The sequence below is a fragment of the Heterodontus francisci genome, unplaced genomic scaffold (genome assembly GCF_036365525.1).
Source record: "Heterodontus francisci isolate sHetFra1 unplaced genomic scaffold, sHetFra1.hap1 HAP1_SCAFFOLD_43, whole genome shotgun sequence".
Taxonomy (NCBI): domain Eukaryota; kingdom Metazoa; phylum Chordata; class Chondrichthyes; order Heterodontiformes; family Heterodontidae; genus Heterodontus; species Heterodontus francisci.
Window position 1 is genome coordinate 11,525,424 of NW_027141852.1, and position 11,879 is coordinate 11,537,302.

Genomic DNA, 11,879 nt, shown 5'->3' on the forward strand with positions numbered 1-11,879 from the left:
CCATGTGTGTGGGAAGGGATTCACTCAGTCATTCAATCTGCTGCAACATCAGCAAGTTCACATGTAACTGCAGGGGTTGGATTCTGCTGTTGTTGCTGCTATTCATCACTTTCAGAGACAAAGTTGGGTCTTATTTTATAACCAGTGTAGTCCAGAGCAAAAGCGTCTTCTTAATGTTGAGATAAATGGGAGAAGAAACCGGGAAGTGGCGGCGAGGATGGGGGAGGTGCTGCACCATCACTTTAATGGTGCACCCTCCCTCCCCCGGGGTCCTCGCTGCACGTCCGCCAGGCCTGGTGGCTCTGATTGGGGTCGTGAGAGCCAATGAGACTCGGTGCAGCTGAGGCTGCGCTCACCCCCGCTCAGCTCTGTTGTGATATTTAAAATACGAAAGGCCTGTTGGACTGAGAGCTGATCTGGAATTTAGAAAGCAGAATTACTGGAGGCTCATTGCTGCTCAGCACAATCTCACCCCCAATCCTGGGAATTGTTGATTCTGACACCCTGTAGTTCAGTTCTGCAATTAACTGGAGGGGGAGATGTGTGAGCAGAGAAACAGAGCGACATGAAAACACAGCTGGACAGATGTGCAACAGGTCAATCCACTGTTACAATAACTCCATCACTGACTCCCTCCTGACAGTAACCAGCCCTTTCACAGAGACTGTGGGTGGCTCTGAAAAGAGCCTTTGGTTTATTAGATGTCATTTCGGCCGCTTTACTTTTTCTGGGAGCTCTGAGTGCTGGTTTTCTTGGGCAGCAGCAAGGCCTGGATATTAGGCAGCACCCCGCCCTGAGCGATGGTCACGTCTCCCAGCAGCCTGATGAGCTCCTCGTTGTTGCGGACGGCCAGCTGCAGGTGTCTGGGGATGATGCGGGTCTTCTTGTTGTCCCGGACCACGTTACTGGCCAGCTCGAGGATTTCAGCGGTCAGATACTCGAGCATTTTGCAGCGCCAACATCATCACATTTCCGCAACAAATCCATCTTCGTGCATGCGTGATAAAGCATCATTGGGTATCTAGCCACCCCATCCCCCCACCACTTGGCTGGAGGAAGTGGCCGAATGGGAGATTTTGAAGCTGTAGCTCTCCCCCCTCGGCAACTCACTCCAGGCCTCGACGATTCCCCCCCTCAGCCGCTCGCTCCAGACCTCGCTGCTCCCCCCGCCCCACTCCTCTGGCCAGTTGTTCCTCGCTTCGCACCACCCCACTCTCTGGCCACTCGCTCCAGGCCGTGCCGCTTCCCTCCTCTCAGCCACTCTCTCCTCCGTCGCCCCGTCACTCCTTGCGGCCCTCCTGCCTCTGCAGGTGGCGCCTGGTGAAGAAATGTGGGAGCGAGTGTCACGGCCAGAGCTAGCAGCTGTGGGCTGGGCTGGGACAGGGTGGGGGGTGGGGGTGCGGAGAGCGAACAGAGTGCGGAATTTCGCCAGTAGGGAGGAGGGGGAGAAAGCGAGTTGCAGAGGGGGGAGAGCGGTCAGTGGGGTGGGAGCTAGTAGCTGCGTTCGGGTGAAGTCAGCCCTGGTCAGTTATATATAAACAAATCACAATAACGAATTGGCAGCACATTTTATCCTCTGCCCGATTTTCCTTTCCATCGATCGGGGTGCTAATTCACTATCTTCCAATGGAAATTCAATCATAAAATTCCTTTTGTATTTAATAGGATTACTGAAATGTTAAATGGATCTGAGGATTACAGTTAGTATTAGCAAACGCACCCGAGTGAATTAGCACCCCAATCGATGGAAAGGAAAATCGGGGAAAGTATAAAATGTGCTGCCAATTCGTTATTGAGATTCGTTGAGTAATTCGATTCTGCCCAACACTGAAATTGGCGGCTTTTTTGAATTCAATCTTTCTGCCAGGACGACAATTTAAGCCAATGATTTGCTGTATTTTCTAATTCGAGGCTCGGCAATTGGTTAAGACATGCGAATGGGAAGAGGGTGACCAATCAGAAGTGGGCTCTGGATAGCGCGGGCTCAAACTGCGGGAATTCCAGGTCCCTGAATGAATGAGCTGAAACTGATCAGTTTCACAAACCCTGTCAGTTTCAGTGCAGGAAACACCGTCTCGGGAGAAATAACATCACAAGTGGGTCTGGTTCCAGTGACGGCTGCTGCAAAACTCCCGGATTCTCTCATTGCAGCGAAATCATTTTGAAATTCTATGAAAACAATGAGTGATTCTGGAGGAGTGATGGCTTTTCACTGAGGGCATGTGTCGACTGGAGAAATAACTAACTGTAGAGCCTCGGGCACTGTTTCCACAGCCCGTTCAGAAAATCAAATCCACTGCACATCCTTGCTACAAATGAAATGTCAAATTTGGGGATTCTAGTTTTGTATCTCGAGCACAGCACAGATTTATTCCAGACAGTTCTAAACAGCCTATCCCAGCTCCCGTTTCCAGGTCACTGCTCTCTCTGTGAGGTGGTGGGTGTCTCTTAGAAGAGCATTTGTTGTGTTTGCTGGAAAGGGTCGAGTTGTTCAGCCGCTGAATTCGTAGAGAGTGCGGCCCTGACGTTTCAGAGCGAACACCACATCCATGGCAGTGACCGTCTTGCGCTTGGCTTGCTCAGTGTAGGTGACCGCATCCCTGATCACATTCTCCAGGAAAACCTTCAACACCCCGCGAGTCTCCTCAGAGATCAAACCTGAGATCCGCTTGACCCCGCCACGGCGAGCCAGGCGGCGGATTGCTGGTTTAGTGATGCCCTGGATATTATCAGGAAGCACTTTGCGGTGCCGCTTTGCTCCGTCTTTGCCCAGTCCTTTCCCTCCTTTACCTCTGCCAGACTTTCTTTTATTAATTTCCAAAATATACTTTATTCATAAAAATCTGTAAAAAAAAAATACATTACAAAACAGTTCCAAAAAGCACCAAGTCAAACAATACAAAGAGTGCCAAGGAGATCAGTTTCCTTCAATACAGGAGTGAGTTGCCTCACAACCCTTCCATTTCATTGTCATGCCATGTACATTTTACAGCAAACAAATATTTTCTGGCTACAGTTCGAGTGGTTTCCCATGGATCCAGCTCCTCAGTTCAGCTTGGTGAGGGGACCTTACACTGTGGTCTTTCCACATTGAGCCTTTGCTGCGGCTGCCCCAAGTTTTAGTGCGTCCCTCAGCACGTAGTCCTGGACCTTGGAATGTGCCAGTCTGCAACATTCGGTCATGGACAACTCTTTGCGCTGGAAGACCAGCAAGTTTCGGGCAGACCAAAGAGCGTCTTTCAACGAATTGATAGTCCTCCAGCAACAGTTGATTTTTATCTTGGTGTGCGTCCCTGGGAACAGCCCATAGAGCACAGACTCCTGTGCGACAGAGCTGCTTGGGATGAACCTCGACAAAAACCACTGCATCTCTTCCACACCTGCTTTGCAAAGACACATTCCAGAAAGACGTGGGCAACGTCTCTTTTCCACCACAGCCACCTCGAGGGCCGCGTGTGGATGGGATGAGACTTCAGGTGTGCAGGAAGGATCTGACAGGGAGGGCTCTTCACACCATCAGCCAGGCTACATCTTGGTGCTTGTTTGAAAGTTCTGGTGATGAGGCATTCTGCCAAATGACTTTGGACTTCTGCTCAGGGGACCATCCGACAGGATCCACCATCTCCTTTTCCCGTAGGGCCTTGAGGATATTCCGTGCAGACCACTGCCTGATGGATTGGTGGTCAAAGGTGTTTTTCCACAGAAACTTTTCCATGAAGGAAAGGCAGTACGGCACAGTCCAACTGGATGGAGCATTCCACGGCAATATGACCAGGCCCATCCTTTGCAACACTGGGGACAGATAGAACCACAGCACGTAGTGACACTTGAAGTTTGCAAACTGGGGATCTACACACAGCTTGATGCAGCCGCACACAAAGGTAGCCATAAGGATGAAGGCGACGTTGGGTACATGTTTCCCGCAATTATCCAGAGGTTTGAACATCGTGTCCCTCCGGGCCCGGATCATTTTGGATCCCCAGATGAAGCGGAAAATGGCTCAGGTGATCGCCACAGCGCAGGAATGCGGTATGGGCCAGACCTGCTCCACGAATGTGAGCGCCTCGCACCTGATGACCAGGTTCTTACCCATAATGGAGAGAGATCGCTGCTCCCACATGCTCAGCTTATGTTGTACCCTGGCTACTCGCTCCTTCCAGGTTTTGGTGCACGTCTCAGCCCTTCCAAACCATATCCCCAGCACCTTCAGGTAATCTGACCTAACGGTGAAGGGGACAAAGGATCGGTCAGCCGAGTTCCCAAAGAACATGGCCTCGCTCTTGCCGTGTTTAACATTGGCTCCCAAGGCCAGTTCGAGCTGGTCGCAGATGCTCATCACTCTGCGCACAGACAGTGGATCCGAGCATAAAACGGCGACGTCATCCATGTACAGGGAGGTTTTAACCTGAGTGCCTCCGCTGCCTGGGATTGTCACCCCTCTGATGCTCGCATTCTTCCTAATAGACTCAGCAAAGGGTTCAATACTGCAAACAAACAAGACAGGGGAGAGAGGACAGCCCTGTCTGACTCCAGATTGGATCGGGAAACTTTCTGATTCCCACCCATTGATTGAGACTGCACTACTGATGTTTGTGTAGAGTAGTTTGATCCAATTGCAGATTCCCTCCCCAAACCCCATTTTGGAATGCACATCCATCATGTAAGTGTGCGATATCCTGTCAAAAGCCTTCTCCTGGTCCAGGCTGATGAGGCAGGTGTCCACCCTCCTGTCCCGTACATAGGTGATCATATCCCTGAGTAGCGCAAAGCTATCAGAGATTGTCCTGCCTGGTTTAGTATAGGTCTGATCAGGGTGAATCACCAACTCCAGAGCAGACTTGAATCGACTGGCTATGTCTTTTGACAGAATCTTGTAGTCAGCATTAAGCAGAAATTGGGCCACCAATTTCTGATTTCTGTCCTCTCCCCCTTCTGCTTGTCGATGAGGGTGATGATGCCTTTCCTCATGGATTCTAACATGCTGCCAGCCTGGAGCATACTCTTGTTTACTGGCAGACATGTTGATTCTTTCCTCAAATCAGTGCACAATAAAAGAGACTGATTCTGTCAGGCTCCTTTTTATACAGGCCACCTGGACCTGGCTGAGAAAGGCAGAGTGAGAGCAGGGAGGGGAGGAGACAAGAGTGAAGATTAAACAGAGAGCGAGATGGAGGAGACACCCAGAGTGACAGACAGAGAGAGAACGGCCTCTCATCTTTCAGCTCCACCTCCAGTTTCCTCCGGGCTGCCAATTTCAAACCCTTTATTAACAGTAGAACCAAAACCCAGCTCTCCACACAAACCCTTCCAGACTCGGCCTTCATAGTCAAGGCTTTCCAGAAAGCCGGAGCTTTTAAATATGGTCCCGATGCAATTAACACTCAGTAATATTCCCACCTAAACACAGTCCATTCTATACTAAGAAACCTCCTCAGTAACATCACCATTTCCTCACACATCCGCTTCCTGCAGTTTACAAACACCTTACTGCAGCTGTTTGGGGAATCTCCTGTGTTAAGATTGGAGTTGGAAAGCGGCCTTTACCCGGCAGTGTTATTGTCTCACACTGAATCTGCCAGACATCCTGTTCTCTTTATTGCGAGAGAGAAAGCACGGATTTAGGAAATGTTCATTTGAAATGATCTCTATTGAGAACGAGCCCGGCCGTGGGACAGGTATTCCAGTGCAAAGAGCTGTCCATGACCGAGTGTTGCAGACTGACACATTGCAACGTCCAAGACTATGTGCTGTGGGACGGCATTAAAGCTTGGGGAAGCCACCATGGAGACTCAATGGGGAAAGGCTGCAGTCTGAGGCCCTAGTAGGCCACAGTACAGTGAGGGGCTGGAACCCGTGTAAAACCCCTCGGACTGTTTGCACCAGAGAATGTTTGATGTGTAATGTAAATACTGTAAATATAACCTGTGCAGGCAGGGATAGTGAGATACATCATGTACATTATTGAAGGAAACTGATCTGTATTGTACCTTATGTAATATTAAATTTGAACTGCTTTGCAATGTAATTGCACAAATTATATGAATAAAATACATATTGTGCAAAAGAAAGCAGCTTTCCTGTCAACACACACCTTGTCTCAGGGCACAACTTTCCTGTGATCTTGTCATACCCAACTTCGCTCTATATCTTCTGACACACACACTTTACAGTCTGTCATTTCCAAAAACAAGCATTCTAAAATCAAAAGACCTTTTGTTTATTTCTCCTTTCTTTTCATTTCTCCTCTATTCTTCTCAATCACTCCCTTCAACAGTCCTATTCAGATCAAGGTGGAATGTGAATAGTGTCACAACTCACCTGACACTATTATTACCCTTCTTTTCTCTTGTCTCATTCAATGGGAAAGTTTTATTCACCAGTCTGTTGCTGTTTTACACTCTTGCCATACCATCTGGTATTGCATCCATCTGAATTCTGTGCTTTCATGGCCTTACATATCTTTTCCTCTTCTGGATGATTTGTTTGCTTCAGTTCCATTCAACCAGGCTGGACCACAGGGAAGCTTAGAACCTTTGCCTTGGACGGGTCCACGTTGATCCATTACATTCAGAATCACCTCCTTGAAATAACTCCATAGTACAACTACAGTAACCACACAGAATCTGCTTCAAACACTCCTCCACATTTTATCTGTTCTGACCGTCAACACCTCCAGCTCTTTTGTTTAAGTGGAACCCATCAGGTGTGTATAGGCTCCTTCTATTCTGAAAGCTGTAGCACTGGTTCAGGGAATTCAGCCCTGTTTCTCTACTCTAAAGGCTCAGCCATGCTTGATCTGCGTGGTATTTTACTTTTATTGCAACGTTACAAGACCTCCAATCCTCTGGAAAATGATGGTCAGACCTTCCACTATTTCTTCCCTGGCTTCTTTCAACAGCCTGGGGTACATTTCATCTGGACCTGGTGATTTATCTACATTCAAGGATGTTCATCCCATTAAGACTTCCTCTCTCGTTCAGTTATCACGTACAATACTTCACACTCCTCCTCCTTCATAACAATATTTGCATCGCCCTCTCATTCGGGAAAACAGTAAAGTATTCAATAATGATATTGGCAACATCTTCCACCCCGATACAAAGGTTACATTTTTGATCTTTTATGTGCCCTGCTGTTTGCCTAGTTGCCTCTTACTCTCATGTTTAGTTGCAACATCTTTGGGTCCATTGTTGCTTTGTTTGTCCATGTTCTTTCCTGCTTTCTCTTTGCTCTTCACCGCTGCTCCCAAACGCTTCCAGTGCAGTCAAAACACAAGGTGTCACAAGTGGGATTCGAACCCACGCCTCCAATGGAGACTGCGACCTGAACGCAGTGCCTTAGACCGCTCGGCCATCCTGACTACCTGCGACGTGCTATCAATGCTAAGGAAATTATTCATTCTTTGTGAAAGTATTTGTGAGATTGTGGAAATGTCTGGAAGAGGAAAGACCAGCGGGAAAGCTCGAGCCAAGGCCAAGTCTCGCTCCTCCCGGGCTGGACTGCAGTTCCCGGTGGGCCGTGTTCACAGGCTCCTGAGAAAGGGGAACTATGCTGAGCGTGTGGGTGCCGGAGCCCCGGTCTATCTGGCTGCTGTGCTCGAGTATCTGACCGCTGAAATCCTCGAGCTGGCCGGGAACGCGGCCCGGGACAACAAGAAGACCCGCAACATCCTCAGACACCTGCAGATGGCCGCCCGCAACGACGAGGAGCTCAACAAGCTGCTGGGAGGAGTGACTATCGCTCAGGGCGGGGTGCTGCCTAATATCCAGGCCGTGCTGCTGCCCAAGAAAACCAGCGCTCAGAGCTCCCAGAAAAAGTAAAGCGGCCAAAATGTCATCAAATAAACCAAAGGCTCTTTTCAGAGCCACCCACAGTCTCTGTGAAAGGACTGGTTACTGGCAGAAGGGAGTCAGTGATGGAGTTATTGTCACAGTGGATTGACCTGTTTCACATCTGTCCAGGTGTGTTTTCAGTTCCCTCTCTGGATTTCGCTCTGTTTCTCTGCTCACACATCTCCCCCTCTCGTTAAGTGAAGAAGTGAACTACAGGGTGTCAGAATCAACAATTTAATAAATCCCGCTGCCTTCGATTTTATAAATCCCGAGACCATCCCGGTACATTAACGGGAACTGGTTCGGAGCTGATGAACTAATTTAATAATGGAAGTGTCCGGGTTAATTCTCTGTTTTTCATTTGGACAGTTTGAATTGTGTTTTTTTTTCTCTCCGGTGATCTGAGCGCCGCTTCTCAATGAGAATCTGCTCCCGGAACAGAGTAAATGCAGGAAGGAAGAGGCCATTCTCGGGCTGTGTGTTTCTCTCCTAACCTGATCTGTTTAGACCGCACTGTTCCCAGAGGACGGAATCAGTGAGAGTTGTGCACACACAGGAGCTGAGTCCATTGCAGCGCTTTCAGATGTGCCTTCCCCCCGGCCCTCCCTATTCTGCGGACACAGAGCTGTCTGTTTCCCCCGGCGGCGGGATAGAGTCGGGGATTCTCTCCCCGCAGTGTCAGGGTCTGCAGCCCCGGGGAACTGGCGGTTTCAGTCAGAGTGACCGAGCTGCCTGACATATCCTGTGTACTGATCTCCAATGAATTCAAATATTAGTGAACTCATTGGGTAATGTTTGTAAATAACCCTCATGTGAACGGACCCGGCTCCATTAATGCCATCCAAATAAAACTGGGATCCATTTCTTATCCCCAAATGCCAGCTAACGGATCCCAGGAGCGGGGTTGAGATTGTGCTGAGCAGCAATGAGTCTCCGGTAATGCTGCTTTCTAAATTCCAGATCAGCTCTCAGTCCTGCAGGCCTTTCGGGAAAGTGATGTGACAAAACAGAAACCATGTGGCCGCCCCTCCAATCTAATGGGTTTGATGATGAACAGAGATGTCAGCTCTTTCCTTTGCTGATTTGGTGGCTCTGAAAAGAGCTTGTTACACTTGTTACTGAAGCTGGGTTTTAGGTGCGTTCCCCGCGGATGCGGCGGGCCAGCTGGATCTCTTTGGCCATGATGGACCGGGATCATTCTGGTGAATCTGCTCATTTTCCGGCAGAAGCAACAGTCGCTGTTTGAACTGTTTAAAGGCAGGGGTGTATTAGCAGCCAGAAAGTGAAGGGCAGTTCATTGCTCCCTGCAGCATTATCCGCCTCTTTCAGGAGAAAAGATCAGAAACCGCTCGTTTCTGTCAGTCCCCGAGAAGCCTGTGAGAAGCGGTTAGTCGCTAATTTGTTCCTTTTACAGAGTGGAAGCTGATATTTGTCCCGTTTTAAATTGCTGAACCGGACCTTCCTCCCGCCGCTTACAGTTAACAGATTGAAAAATGTAAACGATTCCTAAAATCGCGTCAGCATTTTGTGACGGTAAATACAGTAAAACAGAACATAAAATGAGAGGTTTTAAAATTGTTGCCTGAAAATTGAAATTTTCCATCACTTCAATTCCTTCCTGCTCTGGAATTGCCGGGCTTTTTCCAATTGGAAAATCTAAGCCAATGAGAACTTCTATTTACTTATATGTGATTCTCCTATTGGTTAAGAATTGGATTGAGAAGAGGATGACCAATCAGAGACAGAGTCAAACTGCGGGGATTCCAGGCCCCCAGTAACTGAGCTGAAACTGTTCAGATTGACAAACCCTGGCAGCAGCTTCACACATTGGACACTTCACACTGAATCATTCAAGGGCTGGTGTGAGAGAAGCTTTAGATCCTGTCATTACTCTCTGACTCATTATTCATCTAGAACCAAACAATTAGTAAATGTGAAGCAGTGAAGAGACTTTTCACTCTCACTGCAGAATGTGTCATCTGGGGAAATAAGGAACTATTATATTCGGAGATTCCAGGTACATTCCTCCCTGAACAAATCCATTCCTAACATTCCCGATCACAGCCTATCCCAGCTCCTGTTGTCACCCGACTCCAGCTGAATTGGAGAAACTCATGTGTTGGGGTTTGAGTTGTGAGGTGGGGTTTCTCCGCCAGTGTTACTGTCTTACAAACTCTCCCCCTGAATTTGTGAACTGAGACTGCACCGAAGACATCTCCAGTTGGAGTGAGGGCCGGATATCCCTCTGTTTTATTACAGAGAGTGGGGAAAGGGCTGGGTGGAGGGGATGTCAGCGAGTCGCCAGGGATCCTGGATTTACCCCAAATCATTTCCATGTGGAATCTGCAGGCGGGGCCGGGACAGGGATCATTTGATCAGGGGATCAGCTCTTTCCTGAGAGATGTGGGTGGCTCTGAGAAGAGCCTTTGTGTTCAGATGTTTCCAAGTTTCCCGCGCTCTTTCACTTCTTTCCAGACCCTGCTTTCTGAGCCTTCGCTGCTTTCGGCTTGACCTTGCTCTTCCATGTCTGCACTTTCTTCAGCGCCTTTCCGCCCGCCGCACTCTTGCCTTTTTTGACCTTCTTCGCAGGAGACTTTTTCTGAAGCGCTGCTTTCTTCACCGCCTTATTTGGCGTTGCCGCCGCCTTGCTGCTCGTTTTCTTGGCTGTTACTTTTTTTGTTGTCACTTTCTTGTCTGCTGGTTTCTTCACTAAAGATTTCTTGTCTGCTGGTTTCTTCACTGAAGATTTCTTGTCTGCTGGTTTCTTCACCTTCTTTCCCACTTTTCCCTGGGTTTTCCTTCTTGCTGATTTTGAAGGAGCCGGTGGCTCCCTGTCCCTTGCTCTGCACCAGGGAGCCTTTGTTCACATTCCTCTTGATACTTTGCTTGATCTAGGTCTTGAGCTTCTCCTGAGCGGTGGCAGACCTGCAAGGAATCAACTACCAGCTAGCGTATAAAGCGAGACCAAGGCTCAGGGCCTTCAGTTACCTGGAGGGGAGTCGGAGAGGCAGCGGATCCTGTGAGGAACCACAATCCAGGAAGGATGAGAAGGTCATTGTCAGGGTACAGAGGAGATTAAGTCAAAGATTTACCAGTTTATAAGCAAGCGCAGAGCCAAGGAACGGTGCTGGGGCAGATCAAATAATAGGAAGCTGTGCTCAGTTGGAAGGCAAGAGTGATTAAATGACAGAAGAGATGATGGTGCAAGGCAAAAGTCAGGGAAAGAATAAGTAACATTTTGTAAGCACAGATACCAGGAGTGGGACTTGAACCCACGCAGACACATGTTTAGTGGATCTTAAGTCCAACACCTTAACCACTCAGCCATCCTGGCACATTAAGCAGCCACTGAAAATGAAATTTAATGTGATCCGGGTGCCATCTGGCCTTTGACAATATCAAGTTATGACTCCTCTCCCATGCTGAATTTGACCCTTCATTATTTATGAACCTCAATCGGATCACCCCTCAGTCTAGGTTTCTCTAAGGTGTAGGGTCCCAACTCTTTTAGTCTAACTTGATAACCAAGATGTCTTATACTGGGAATTCGTCGAATGTCTCTCCTCTGTACCCTTTCCAAAGCCTCAATATCACCCATCATGTGAGGAGACCAAGACTGGATACAATATTCCAAGTGAGTCCTGAACAAGGTTTCATAAAAGGACAAATTCGGGACATCTCAGATACTGAAGGAGTCCGTGTCCAGAAGCAGCAAGACCTGGACAACATTCAGACTTGGGCTGCTAAGTGGCAAGTAACATTCACACCACATAGGTACCAGGCAATGACCATCTCCAACAAGAGAGAGTGTAACCATCTCCCTTTGACGTTCAACAGCATTACCATCGCTGAATCCCCCCACCATCAACATCCTGGGGGTTACCATTGACAAAAGCTTAACTGGACCATTCATATACATACTCTGGCTACAAGAGTAAATCAGATAGTGGGAATTCTGTGATGAGTAACTCAGCTCAAGGCACGTGGTGAAATGCTCATTCGGAGAGCTGGAGAAATGGACTGGTCAGGTGGGCAGAAAAGTGGCAA

At 48.4% G+C, this 11,879-nt stretch overlaps 2 non-coding genes across 2 annotated transcripts; both read right to left on the reverse strand.

Annotated features, from left to right (window-relative positions):
- Window positions 1-7,277: 7,277 nt before the first annotated feature.
- On the reverse strand, window positions 7,278-7,360 carry trnal-cag (transfer RNA leucine (anticodon CAG)). The gene has a single exon. It is a non-coding gene; the product is annotated as a tRNA-Leu (tRNA).
- Window positions 7,361-11,083: 3,723 nt separating this feature from the next.
- Window positions 11,084-11,166, reverse strand: trnal-uaa (transfer RNA leucine (anticodon UAA)). The gene has a single exon. It is a non-coding gene; the product is annotated as a tRNA-Leu (tRNA).
- Between the last annotated feature and the right edge of the window lie 713 nt (window positions 11,167-11,879).